The 13,877-nt window shown below is 37.2% G+C and overlaps 1 long non-coding RNA gene and 1 pseudogene across 1 annotated transcript in view; one reads left to right on the top strand and one right to left on the bottom strand.

Moving 5' to 3' along the window:
- The window catches only part of LOC113043164 (uncharacterized), a 19,768-nt gene extending 14,132 nt beyond the window's left edge, over positions 1-5,636 (bottom strand). Inside the window, exons 1-2 of the long non-coding RNA XR_003275675.1 lie at positions 5,198-5,636; positions 4,989-5,123 (exon numbers count right to left, since the gene is read on the bottom strand). This is a non-coding gene — a long non-coding RNA (uncharacterized LOC113043164). The remainder of the gene's footprint in view (positions 1-4,988; positions 5,124-5,197) is intronic.
- LOC113043163 (ornithine decarboxylase antizyme 2-like) lies at positions 3,832-13,877 on the top strand (annotated as a pseudogene).

Raw genomic sequence — 13,877 nt, 5'->3', positions numbered from 1 at the left:
GAAACTGTGGCGATATCTCAGGTGATAAACTTTAAGGTCGTCCAACTAGTTTATCAGTTTCATACACCACCAAATCAGACGGTTGCTAACGCCACACCTACTGTTGCCCATAAGAAACCATAATCAAACACACAGCGAATGTAATCACATGTCAACAAGAACAACTGAGCTATGAAACCTAATACTGAACCCAATTGCAAGTGTTGCCTTTCATTTCTGTGGTTTCTGTTCTCATAATGAGAAGGCCTTTAAAGAAGGCCACAGCCCAGCTTGATTAAGTTCCCACAGTGTTTCTCAACCCCAGCAAATGCAAATAAGAAATTATAATGCATAATTAAGATAAAATGATCTCGATCTTGGAGCAAAACCAGTTGAAAACCCCTGCCCTATGCTGTCTAGAATGATTTAGGACCCTGTTGGGTATCCAATACTACAAAAATTAAGTAGAGTAGAGTTAAACCCTATAAGATATTGACTGTCTTGTGGGTTCTCTCTGGAGGTCATACACTTCACTCACTGAGACTGATCTTGATCTTCACTCACCGCCGTGTAACGATCACATCGCCTGGTGTCCGGTTTTTGATCCTTTAATCTCTTGGTCCAGGGTTGTTTCCATTATCAGCTCTTACATAACAATTCCTGCTCCAAAAGTCATGTAGAGGTCTTAAAAATAAATAATAAAGGAAGCATAAAGGTATTTTTACGGTGCCCAGAAGGTGACATGGTCGATTCACTTAGTTTTGTCATGAGAACATTTTGTCAACATCCTTATTTCTATTATTTAGAAATTATTCTATTATTATAGAAATTATTACATTATTAAATTATTATATTAACAATAGGCCTTGGCTATTGGACTGTATTATGAGCGAAAGTCAGCATTCAAATTTATCATGAATAAATGTTACATAAGGTGCATAACATAAAATAGGCCTACAAGAAAACATTTTTATCCATCCTAAAGTCTTGTCAGTCCATTAACGGATAGTCTTTTTTCTGTAATATTTGTGTATTATTATAATTATTAGCCTATTATTATTGGTTATATTTTTATATTCGTTTATATTCATTTTACCCCTTCATTTTGATCTCTTTACTTAATGTTCTCAATACTTTTGTAAATATCTGGAAATGATCGACATGAAAATCAAGCTTTGATTATGTTGACTGGCATATTTGGTGGAATGCAGTTTAAATTGAACATATATTTAATTTAATTTTGGCTAATTAATGGACCATAATTATAAATACTATAGTATACCGTTCAGGAATTAACCATTCACATAGTTTCGTTTGTAAATGAAAACACCAAAGGCTCATTTATCACCACACATGGGCATAAATATAAAGTTAAAACTTTATTGGCATAATTGTCAGGCGTTTATTTACAAAATAAATAGGCTAGCAAATACTAGCATAAATAAACAAAACATTAACTAGGTTAAAGCGATACACACATTTAAAGGGAAATAAGCATATATGACAATAAGCATAAAAATGTAATGTAATAATAGTAATAATATACAAATATTAAAAAAGTTTAATGTTAATACATATTTTTAGCTTTTTTGAGAATTCCTGGCTTTCTATGGTCACGGTTTGTTTATGCATTAAACTCATGGCCATGAAAAAAATATGTTGTTCCCTCAACATCAGAAGTCGTGCCCACGAGAAATGGATGTCGTTCCCTCAACAAAATGATCTTTGGCCATGACATAATATCACGTTCCCACAAGTTAAAGGGGTCATATGATCCATTTTTAAAGATCATTATTTGGTGTAACAGAATATGTTGACATGCTTTAATAAAAATAAAAAATAAACATTATTTTTCAAATACTGTACATTATTGTAGGCCCTCTATGCCCTGTCTCTCTCAAAGCATTGTTTTCTACAAAGTCCCTCCTTCAAACAAGCAGAGTCTGCTCTGATTGGCCAACTGACCCAGTGCATTGTGATTGGCCGAACACTGCAAGTTACTCGTCGGAAATGTAACACCCCTTTCCTAATCACAAGCCTTATCTTTTTTAAATAAATGTTAAGAAAGATAATAATGTTCTTAGTTTACCATCAGTTCAAGCCCGAAAGAGAAACAGAGTCTTGTGACAGTTATGAAGCTCGTATTTGTTTGCAGTACACAAGCCACAGACCATTAAAGGGGTCATATGATGCGATTTAAATTTTTCCTTTCTCTTTGGAGTGTTACAAGCTCTTGGTGCATGAAGAAGATCTGTAAAGTTGCAAAGAGTAAAGTCTCAAATCCAAAGAGATATTCTTTATCAAAGTTAAGACTCTGCCACGCCCCCAAAAATGCCTTGTTTAAACACGCCCCCACATGTCTACGTCACTATGTGGAAATATCTGTGTAATGCTGCCCAAATGTTCAATCAAAGAAACAAGGCTGGTTTCAGTAACTGCAGTAAGTGTTGAAGCAGTCATGTAAGGGAGATGCTGTGTATAGGAGAAAGCAAAAGCACTTTATTTGGCTTCTTTATTTTGAAAAAAGGGGGAATACTTTCAGGATTACAATGGTTTCATTTAAAACTAAATAAATCTGTATTTTGGCATAATAACACTATATTAAGCGCAGCTTGATTAATGACTCACACGAGTCACGTGTGCCACCCGCTGGTGCATGCGCAAATAACAGCTGTCTACAATCTCCTCAGACGCAGATTGAATCACTGCTGCAAAAACGCGTTCATTTCATGGAAATTCCGCTGCTATTTTGTTTAAAAAGAAGAAATTGCAAACAACGTTGAACAGTGCAAACTGTGCCTTCCAGCAAAGAAAACACTTTCTTCATCGAAGGATTCGGCATTTGCACTTTTAAAAATTTGTTTTATATTTGCAAAGATAAAAAAAAATATTTGTATTCTCTCTTTTGAAGAAACATTTTCCATTGTCAAAAAATAGTGTTCTTATTATATTTGCTTGGGGCAAAAAAATGAATTTGTATTCTCTATTTTCCTGTTGAAGAAACATTTCCTTAAAATTATTTCTGATTATATTTTCTTCAAAATAAAACAAAATAATCTGTAATACCAATACCATACACTAGATGTCTGTATAGTCCTTTACATATATATTAATTCAGGGCTGTAAAATTCTTAATTAATAAATGTTGTTGTTTTAAAAAATAATATTTGACCTTGAAGTAATCCAGAAGTAATCCAAAAGTAATCCGTTACATTACTTTCTTATTGTGGTACTTGGATTACTTTACTGAATACTTTTTTTATGAAGTAATTAGTAACTGTAACGGAATACATTTTTAAAGTAACCCTCCCAAGCCTGTGTGGCCACGACAAAACTAAGTGAACCGACCATGTCATCTTAAGGGCACCGTATTTTTTACATGACTTGTCAGTTTAATTTCTAAGCATATATTGATAAGATTGCACATCATAGCTGAGAATTGACTTTTTCTGTTGATTTTTCTTAACTTTTGTGATTCAGCTTAAATGTATAGGTAAATTACACAAAAACTGGGTTGTTCAGAAACTCTGTTGGAATGTTCAAAGCTGAAAACTTCATTTACCAGAAACCCTATACTTCAACATTATACTTCTGAATCTCTCCTAAATACCCCTGAAATACTATATGTTTTGGAATAACACATTGCAAATTCACTATGCTGATCTACTGATATTTCAAAATACAATAATTCAAGCAGATACACCGTCACCTCCATGTTCTGCGTCTGTGTCTCCCATGATTCTCCGCGTTGCATGTCAATGAATATTTATAAAGTACGCGACATTCGATTGGCAGACGTTGCGTGGGCTTATTAATATTAAGCATTTTAGCAGTTCCTCGACGTCAGCGCGCAGTCAGTGCTCAGTGTCAAAACACGGAGCGCTCATCACAGAACACGTCAGTGATAATTATTATATAGATGGTGCATTTCTCCGCGGACTCTCGGCACAACACTCACTCTTTGGTTTATCAGAGTAAAGCGTTCTGCGAGAAAAACATGTGCAACACAGAGGAGAGGTGAGAAAATACACTATTATATTTTATTTTTTACGGTTATGCAACATTTTTCGTGCAAGTTTTTGCAGCTGATGATTATTATTATTATTTGACTATATCTCCTACGTCTTTTGATATGCAATTGATATATTTTAATATATACTTTAAAAGTATTTAAACAAATACACATAAATTAGATTTATTAAATAATAAATCAGAACACACACACACACACACACACACACACACAGGCTATACCACTGAAATACTATAATATTAATAATAATACTAATACTAATATATTAATATAAATTAAGTTAGTTTTTCCCTTACATAGTTTTATAGTTTATATAGATTGTAGATTTTCATTTAGTAGTAAATCTATTTTATGTTTTGTTTGGATATAGAAATGTCAAGTATGTAAATCATGAATGGGCAGGATTTATTGTGACTTTCTGAAGGATCAGACCCACAGACTGTTTTCACAGCGGATTTAATGTCAAGCAGACAGATGAGTGTGCACGAGAGAGAGAAATGATGCTATAAATATTTAATCCATAACCCCATCAACTCAATTAGGATTCATGAGCTGGTAACAGGACCAAATCGCTCGCCTTGCCCCAGAGTTAATTAGTTTTCCGAAAGAATCTAAATTCCTCTTTTGCAATTTCTTAATTTGCATCGAGGATGGAAAACCCAGCACAGATCACCTGTTTTGAAACTCTGGACACCATCAGCAATTGTTTTCAAAGAAATGTGTTTGGTTTTGTAACAAGATTAGCACAAGTGCAGGTGAGAAGCTGATAAACCACATTTAACCTGAGGTTTAAGGTATTCTGAGTGAGGAATACGGGGACAGAACATTAGATAAACATTACATAAGCTAGAAAGTTCTGTTGTTTAGCTGCAACTTCACTGCAGTTGCCCTGTTTATAGAACCATTCACAATTCAAACATCACTGTGAATTCATTGAATAAATATTCGTATTCCCCCCCAATCCATCCACACTTACATTACATGCAAAGTCCTGTTTCTTAGCCTCGCGTAAACAGCTGTTTGTGTTTTTGTTGTTTTACTTGGACTCCATCCAGACTTGCAGCACTCAACAGAGAAACACTTTATTGAAGACTGCAGCAGCACTAAGTCTCTGTCAGGATACAAACATGTCAGATTTGTTGTCTAAGAAGGCGCTTTGTAATCTGATACGTGAAAAACACAAACCTTCCATTTCTCCTGATCAGCAATTGGTCCAAAACACATCCACTGTGAGTTGAAGGTCGGACGTCACCCTTCGAGTCCCTCTCTCTAATGATAACTGTTTTCCTGGAAGACTCGCAGTATCCTGTTTTGGTTTTGACTGTTTCCTGGTCCTTCTCCAAACACTCACCAGAGCCAGTAATTACTGCTCTTAATATTAACCTCTAAATATTAACCCCTGTATGGGTCCTGAGGTCGGCTGGAGTCAGGAATGCACTTTAATGATGTGAAGAACATTTTACTAAACTAAAGTACCTTTAGTCCAATGGAAAGGTTTCAATGACGTTAAGGGTGGAACCTCATGATGCCGATCATTATTTCCTGTGCAAAAGAATAGATTGCTATGGCTTTCTGAGGAAAGTTTGCTAATAATTTTTCAAGTGATTAATGCCAAATGACCAAACGGTAAAAAAAAAACAAAAAATCAACCACTCAAAATATCCTAATAATAGAAGTCTCATACAAACATGGAGGACACTCAAAGAACACAAAGGCATGCAAAAAAGGGCAACAATCGAGTTCTTTGAATGTTAAATGGATCAAAGGAAATCCCACAGCTTTAGGTTATTTTTTTCTTTAAAAGTGTCATCGGATGCTTACATGCACTTTTACAAGTAGTTTGAACTGAAATGTGTGTTGGCAGTGTGTGTACACAACCACCCTATAACGATAAAAATCCACCCAGTGTTTTTTTTTTTCCACTTAAACCGATCAGATCTTTGATGCCTGTCTGTATGACGTAGCAAATACAGGCCCCACCCACAATAGTTAGATTGACAGTAGTGTTTCAGCACAGACTGGACTGGCGTCTGACCTTAGACCCGCCCTGAGTGACTGTCATCAGTCCGCCATTGTTTCACCTTCGGAGCAGATGTAGATCATCAGGACTCCTAAAAGATTGAGGTGTTTTGTTGTTGGATGTTATAATGAACATAAGCAGTCATCATTTACTCCTGAAATCTGAGCCACTGAAGACGCAGTGGATTATATTGTTTTTGAAGGGATTTGCCCACATTCTACATAAATGCATGTATGTTCAAGCGAATAATTCGTGATCCAGCTTCACCTACAGAAAAAGAGAGCTACGTTTTTTTAATGAATCTTTGTAAATCGTCTTTCCTAACAATGTGCTAATTAGAAAGTTTCACGATGAATGCAGCTAAAATAAACAGTCCCTCAGAGAGCAGCTGGACAGGAGGGGCGGGGTCAACAGAGCTCATTAACATTTAAAGGAACATTCTTCAAAACGGTTTGCTCTGAAAAGAGTTGTTTTTGACGGAAAAAAAGGTGTTGTTTGACACTACCATTGAGCAATTTTAATCAAACTATGTTACAGACTTTTAATTAAGACCCTTAAGAATCATATCAACTTGTGGAAAATGGGCATCCGATGACCCCTTTAAAGTTGTCCTGAATCTCTTGTGATCCAGAACTTATAGTCAGAGATGGTGAAGGGGGGGAAGGTGCTTGAATGTCAGAGGGTGAAAGTGTCGGCTTTCAAAAAGGGCTGACATTTCTATATAGAGATCAAGAGGGGAGAAGGAACAAATAAAGAACATTTCAAAAGTATACTGAAAAATCAGTCATACAAATTCGTTGTACTAAAGTAACAAACAGTCTGTAAAGTAACCAAAAACAGAAAGTAAACATCCTCTGTAACAGCTTCATCTGTTTTCATATGGTCACCATCTCCATGCATATTTTGTCACCTGGGTTACATTTGGTTACCAGGGCACAGAAAGCACTATGCCTCCCTCCTTTCATTTGCCTGCTGGGTAATCCGTCTCATGAGACGTGAAAAACCACCCTAGCTTTGAACAGCCATTTCATTTGTGCCAGAATGCTGTAACCGTGTCATTGATGGCTGTCAGCTGATACTGGCATAAAACATCAATGTTCTGTTTCCTGTTCAGCATATTGGCAATAAGTGATCATGAGATCTCATATTCCTTCATCTAGCTTGTTGTTAAGGGGGCTGTTTTGAAAAGTGGGAATGCTTTCAATCATAATTAGAGATTTTTGCTGATGGTGTGCGGCCTGGCTTCAGATGAGACATCAGATTCAAAGATCTCCCAGCGTGTCATGGGCACGTAAATGTCTGTTATTAACATCTCTAAAAGCCAGTGCTGTAACTCAAGCCCTCTGGGATGTGAAATGTCCTCAGCCAAGCTGCTATTTACAGACTTGTTTTCACATCATGTGCTTGTTTGTGATCTGCGCAAACTGCTTCTCTTCTGTCTAGTGGAAATGGAAACATCTGTCTCCAAACAAATGTCGCTGCTTACTGTTAATGTAAACATGACATCGGGTCAGTTTACGCTTGTCCACTGTAACCTGATATAACTTGTGCAAAATCAGAATAGGATACTTGATTTTCCATAAAGTCTTAAATGTTGGTCTCATGAGAGTCCAAAAATGCTCTTCAAGCCAACATCAAAGTTTGTCTTGGCAAACTTTATCTAGTTAGGAATACTGACATAATTCAACAGTTTGATGCAAAAATGTTGCTAGGTCAGCGCTGGGCTTACAAAATGCTGCATACCTTTCTGGAATTAGCTGTTAGCGTGAAGGGCGTGATATTGGTACATTATTTTTTTGTGCTGGCACAGTCTGTAATCAGTGTTAATTTAGATAACAGTGCTGCAGAAAATATTACAAGGTGATATCTATTAAGACATAAGAAGAAATATGGAGAGAGTGAGTCTTTAAAAGTGCTAGCATTTCTGTGAAGCAGAAAATTGATTGTTGTTATGCTGTTGGCAGGATGGGAATCTGTTATCAGCTGGCACCCTGAAGCCTGTGCCAAGCTGCGTCATGCACTTGACTTTTAATTCTGGAGACAAACCGAGTGAAGGAAGCTTTTAGAAGCACATGCCAACTTTTGTTAATGCACTTGAGGATAATCTTACACAGCTTTAAAATGATCTGTCTGTCTCTCTCTGTCTAGTAGTTGTGCCGTTCTGGGCTCGAGGCAGCGGGCTCCAGGGCCTCTGTGGTGCTCCTGATGCCCCTCTCCCACTAACGAAGATCCCGGGTGGGCGAGGGACAGGCAGGGATCTCCCTCACAGTGTACTGCACAAGGTAAAAACACAGATCTGTATAATTTTCACATTTTAAAGGGTTAGTTCACCTGAAAATTGTGTCAATTACTCATTCTCATTTTGTTCCTAACCCGTAAAACCTCCGCTCATCTTCGGAACACAAATAAAGATATTTTTGATGGAATCTGAGACTACACTTTTTGAGCACAATAGAAAAAAAATAACGACCTTATTCAACAATTTGTCTCCTCTGCATCACGTTGATGCCATTTTGGAGTGTGTCCACTGAACGTAAATTGCGTATGTTGTTTTGTGTCAGTTGTGCCAAGCAATTGTTTTCATTCAAATCAAAGCGCAAACAACGTAGAAAAGTTCAGTGGATACTCTCCTTGATCATGTAAGGACACTTTCTGTCTATGGGAGTGACAGAGAGCTCAAAAATATCTTAATTTATGTTCCGAAGATAAATGGAGGTCTTACGGGTTTGGAACAACATGAGCGTAAGTAATTAATTACAGAATTTAATTTTTTAGTGAACTATTCCGTTAACTATATTAACTTTAAGCTTAAAAATGACAGAAAATGCACTCACCCTCAGGCTGTCCAAGATGCAGATTTCTGTCAGATTTGGAGAAATGTAGCATTACATCACTTGCTCACCAATGGATCCTCTTTAGTGAATGGCTGCCATCAGAATGAGAGTCCAAGAAACTGATGAAAACATCTCAATAATCCACAAAACTCCAGTCCATAAGCTAATGTCTTGTTAAGTGAAATGCAGTGTAATAAACAAATCCATCATTAAGACATTTTAATTTTTATCCATGGTAAAAAATTTAGTCCCTTATTCATAATAATGCTTCCTCCCATGACATATTCATTTAGAACTGTTTTGGACTGCATCTAAATAGTGCTTTATTGGTGCATATTTCTCTCCTGATTCAAACAAGTTGAGTTTCATATTGGAGAAAGCAGTAATATGGATAGAATACTCAAAAGTTAAAAAACATATTGGCTTTGTTTATTACAATTTTTATACTTCACAAGACATTAATTGATGGACTGGAGTGGTATGGTTTTATGTGTGGATTATTGTGGTGTTTTTAGTATCTGTTTGGATCTTGATGGCACCCATTCACTGCAAAGGATCCTCTGGTGGAGCAAGCATGTGACGTGAAGCAATACAATTAAGACAAAGACCTAATGAAATACATTGATTTAACACATTATTAAGTCAAATTTTGACAACAGTATCTCAACATTTTGGAATATCATTATATATATTAGTTAATCATTACTTTACATTAGACAAAATGGGACAAAACTAGTCCATACTAGTTTACTACCACAGCATGATCCTAAATTAAAAACCCCAAACAGTAAATTATCCTAATACTTTTTTATTCAATATGACAATGGGGCGGCAAACCATGCAATTTCCAAAAAAACACACACAGACAACCAGCCCAAGGTGGGAGACGGGTGTGTGAGCATGTTATTTGTCACGTAGCTCTGTGCCATATTTACAGCTAAAGTTTCCATCTGGCCTACATACACTTGGTGTTGGCGCTTGGTACTTGAACTCTGCATCTTACCGTGTGTGAGACTATAGATGTCAGCACTGTCTTTGTGCAGACATGTGACTGTATCAAAAAGGTTTTGGATCACTCACGCCTTTGATACAGTCCACTGTGCAAGTTACTGTTGGCTACTCTTGAGCTCATTTTTATATCAATATATATATATATTTTTTTTTGAATACGCCACTCTGGTAACATCAAGACAAAATCAATTGAAAAGGAATAGGATAACACAAAGTCATTCCAAACCATTACGATTTTCATTCATCTTTGGAAAACAAGTTAAGATATTTTTGATGAAATCCAAAAGCTTTCTGACCCTGCATAGACAGCAATGCAACCAGCACATTCAAGGCCCAGAAAGGTAGTAAGGACATTGTTTCAATAGTCCATTTGTCATCAGTGATTCAACAGTAATTTTTTTGTGTGCAATGAAAACAAAAATAACGATTTTATTCAACAATTCTCCTTTTCCGTGTCAGTCTCTGCCATGCATTCACAAGAGTACCATGATGCATGCGTGTGTTGCTGCTGATGCAGGAGACGGCGTTCTGACATACAACAGCTGAACCACTGATGTTGCATGGACTATTGTAACAATGCCCTTTACACTACCTTTCTGGGCCTTACATGGTAGTGTTGCTAAAGCTCTCGGGCTTCATCAAAAATATCTTGTGTTCCGAAGACTAATGAATGTCTTACGTGTTTGAAACAACATGAGGGTGGGTAATTAATGACACAATTTTCATTTTTGGGTGAACTATCCATTTAACTGTTGGAAATGATATGTGTATAATAAAAAATACTGTGAAAAAAGGCAGTATGCTAATTCATGCAACAACAATTTTATCATTAGGTTAAAAATTCAGTTATAGATACAGTTGATATTTAAACAAAACGATCTCTATTAAGACTAACGAGCTAAAGAACTACCTTTGTGCTAACATTTACTTTTGGGCTCATTCTGAGAACAAGCTTGTGTGTAACACTATGTGCCTGTGTCTCGTCCAGGATGAAAAGTTGACGGTGACCCAGACGGGGTCGGTAAGTGGTGCGTCCCCTGTCCTGCACTTCCAGTACCAGTTAAGCGAGCGACGGTTCTCCTGCTGGGACACGGTTCTGTCGGACAACGCACTCTACCTGGAAATCCCCATAGGAGGTTTTCACAATGGCAGCAGAGAAGGGTACGTTAATAATCTGTCATCATCATGCAGCTCTATGTTATAGATGACAGCAGAACCGTATTCATCGGTCTCTACATGGTTTGGCTTAAACAGACAGTTTTAGGTCACAGTAGAATGAACGGCTGGTTTAATTTTAGTCAAAAGCAGCTCGAGTTGGTTTTCCAAGTGACGTTTCATGACTGGTATGAGGCTGTAAAATATGCAGCCGCTCTTGATGAAAGTTCTTCCAGTCATTTCTGATTGAAGTCCAACACGTCCAGGCATTAGAACAGAGTGTTTCACCTTCAACAAGCAGGTGGTGGACTGTCAGAAAGCATTAAATATGTGTGTGTGTTGTTCTGTGGCTAGTACATCTGCATTATTACATAAGGTAGACATTATGTAAAAGCAGCAGTGCGTCACCATCTGTCTCTCTCATTACGCTGCAGTTTCACCAGGCTGCTGGAGTTTGCAGAGGAGCAGTTGAAAGTCAGTCACGTGTTCCTGTGGCTTCAGAAAAACAGAGACGATCAATGTAAGACACATTTAAACCCTTTAAAAAATTGTTCTTCACCCCTCCCCTGTGTTCTTCTGTGCAACACAACTAGAGATATTTTGCCATTTTTTCCTCCGTAATGGAAACCGAAGTAGTTGGATTCCAAAAGTGTGGCTCATCCATTTGACTTGTGCACTTTTATGATGCTTTTTGTCATTTTTGGAGCTTGACAGCCTTATTATGACTGCAATAAAAGACATTCAAATCATCCTTACAGAAGTAAACAGGAAAATAAAAATCAACAATGACAATTTATTTAAATATATGAGTTGAAAATTCAAATTATGTTGTAATTCAGCTCTATAAAAAAACAATAGTGATATTATTCAGCTCAAGTCAGTTTAGTGTTCATTGATAGGATTGATAACATACACTTCTAAAAACATACATCTTCAACATGAGTGAGTAAATGATAATACAACTTTCATTTGGGTAATTAAATCTTTTAAATAGAATAATGAGTCTGATACCATAATATCTTTGTCTCTACTTGTGCAGTGTCCATCATGAAGACCTTCCACTACATGGGTTTTGAAGTGGTAAAACCAGGTCATCCACTGGTGCCGCCCCGGCCTGATCTTCTCTTTATGGTCTATTACATAGACAGCAGCAGTTCTGATGAAGAGTGACCGTCACACTCTCACTCACTCTTAAAATGACCCCCCACCCTCTTCCTCCCACCCTATACCTCTGCATCAGTGACTTTTAAGACTTTTAAGGGGGAAGGGCGAAGCTGGGCCACCTAACACTCTGATTGGTTCAGTTTCCATTATTATCCCACCGATCAGTTCTGATTGGTCGTTCCATCAGCAGGAGGTGGGTTGGTGCTAAAGCAGAAATCATATCATATCCTGTCTGTTAATTCAAAGCATATTTCAAACTGTCTGTTGTGTACACTATGTATAGACATAGTCGTGATACTTTTTACAGAAGGGAATGCATTTGTAACCGGTTGTAGACTGGTTTGACAGTCTTCTCTAATCTGGTGTTACTCTTCTTTAGACGTTTCAGCCTAAACTTTCACTTGTTAATCGTTCAATGATCTCAGAGGAAACAAGCTAAATAGCTCTTAGTAACTAAGACTCGACTCACTTCAACAGCGTAGTTCGTCCTACAAACACTCATTAGGATTTATGCTGTGTTCCATTCTACTTTCGAATTTCTAACTTCCTATATAGAAAAGTGGAATAGAATCCACTTGAAGTTGGATTTAAGACTTTTATGAAAACTGCAAGATCATTCACAGGAACCGGGGAGATGTCAACAGCTCACTGTTGACGATTACCATTTTATATACATTGTCCAAATGTCATGCAATAAATGGTTTAAGTATAAAAAAAAAGGTTTCAATATTGGATGGAACGCAGCATTGTAGCATACGTTCTTCAAAAACATGCATCATTCCAGACCCCAACAAGGCACTTAAGTGTAAATTTAGATTGAGTTTAGTCTGGTTGTGAGATTTGCTTTTTAAGAATTATTTTGAGTAGAAGTTGTTCAATCAGGTCTGTTGCTTTTACTCTTTAAAACAAAGCCTGGCCGGAAAACTTCAAGATGCATGAGCATGTTTGTGATGAAATCATTCTAGTTTTAAAAATCCCGAAGGTCCTTATTTTTATCTAGGGAGATGCAGAGGTCAACTGCGTGAGTCTTACCGTAGTCCATCACACCTTTTGTCTTCGCCATCCCAAACCAACAGGAAACATGAGAGCAAACCAACCCCACCCTCTGCCCCTCAAGGGCTTAACACAAGCACTTTAGGAAAACACAAGCAATTCAGCCCACGGTGCATTGCACATCCATTACAGAGAGATGTGCACTGAGCCGTCAAGATGTCTTGCAGTGTTTAGTGAACTTGACATATTTGCCAAAGATAATGGTCTCCATTCAAAGAGAACGCCTCAAGTTTCATTCAGATAAGACTGGTGAACCTACCATAGCAGCACCTTCAGAGAGCAGGCTCAGTCCCGGCGCAGTCAGGTATAACATGCAAAAACATTCCCTGAAACGGAAGCCTCTGTTTCTTTGATTCTTGGTCATCTCTGTGGAAATTAGGTGCAATGAATCCAGTTCTGTATTCTTCTCAGCAGGGCGGCCTTTAAGTTTTGCATGTGTAAATAGATCTTACCTTTCCTCATGGGCTGTTACAATAAGCTTTTAGAGAATGTTTTTTTGTTCATCCACTTAAATGTTATTTTTATCAATATGATTTATTTTGTCTATACCGATTGATTTTTTTGTAGTGTAGAATTTAGAGTAAATCGGATACCATTTATTGACAATCTACACTTGTATACCTTGAAC

This window comes from Carassius auratus, chromosome 25 (assembly GCF_003368295.1).
Source record: "Carassius auratus strain Wakin chromosome 25, ASM336829v1, whole genome shotgun sequence".
Classification (NCBI taxonomy): Eukaryota; Metazoa; Chordata; class Actinopteri; order Cypriniformes; family Cyprinidae; genus Carassius; species Carassius auratus.
The sequence above is the reverse complement of the archived record's forward strand: the minus strand, read 5'-3'. Positions and strand labels throughout refer to the sequence as shown.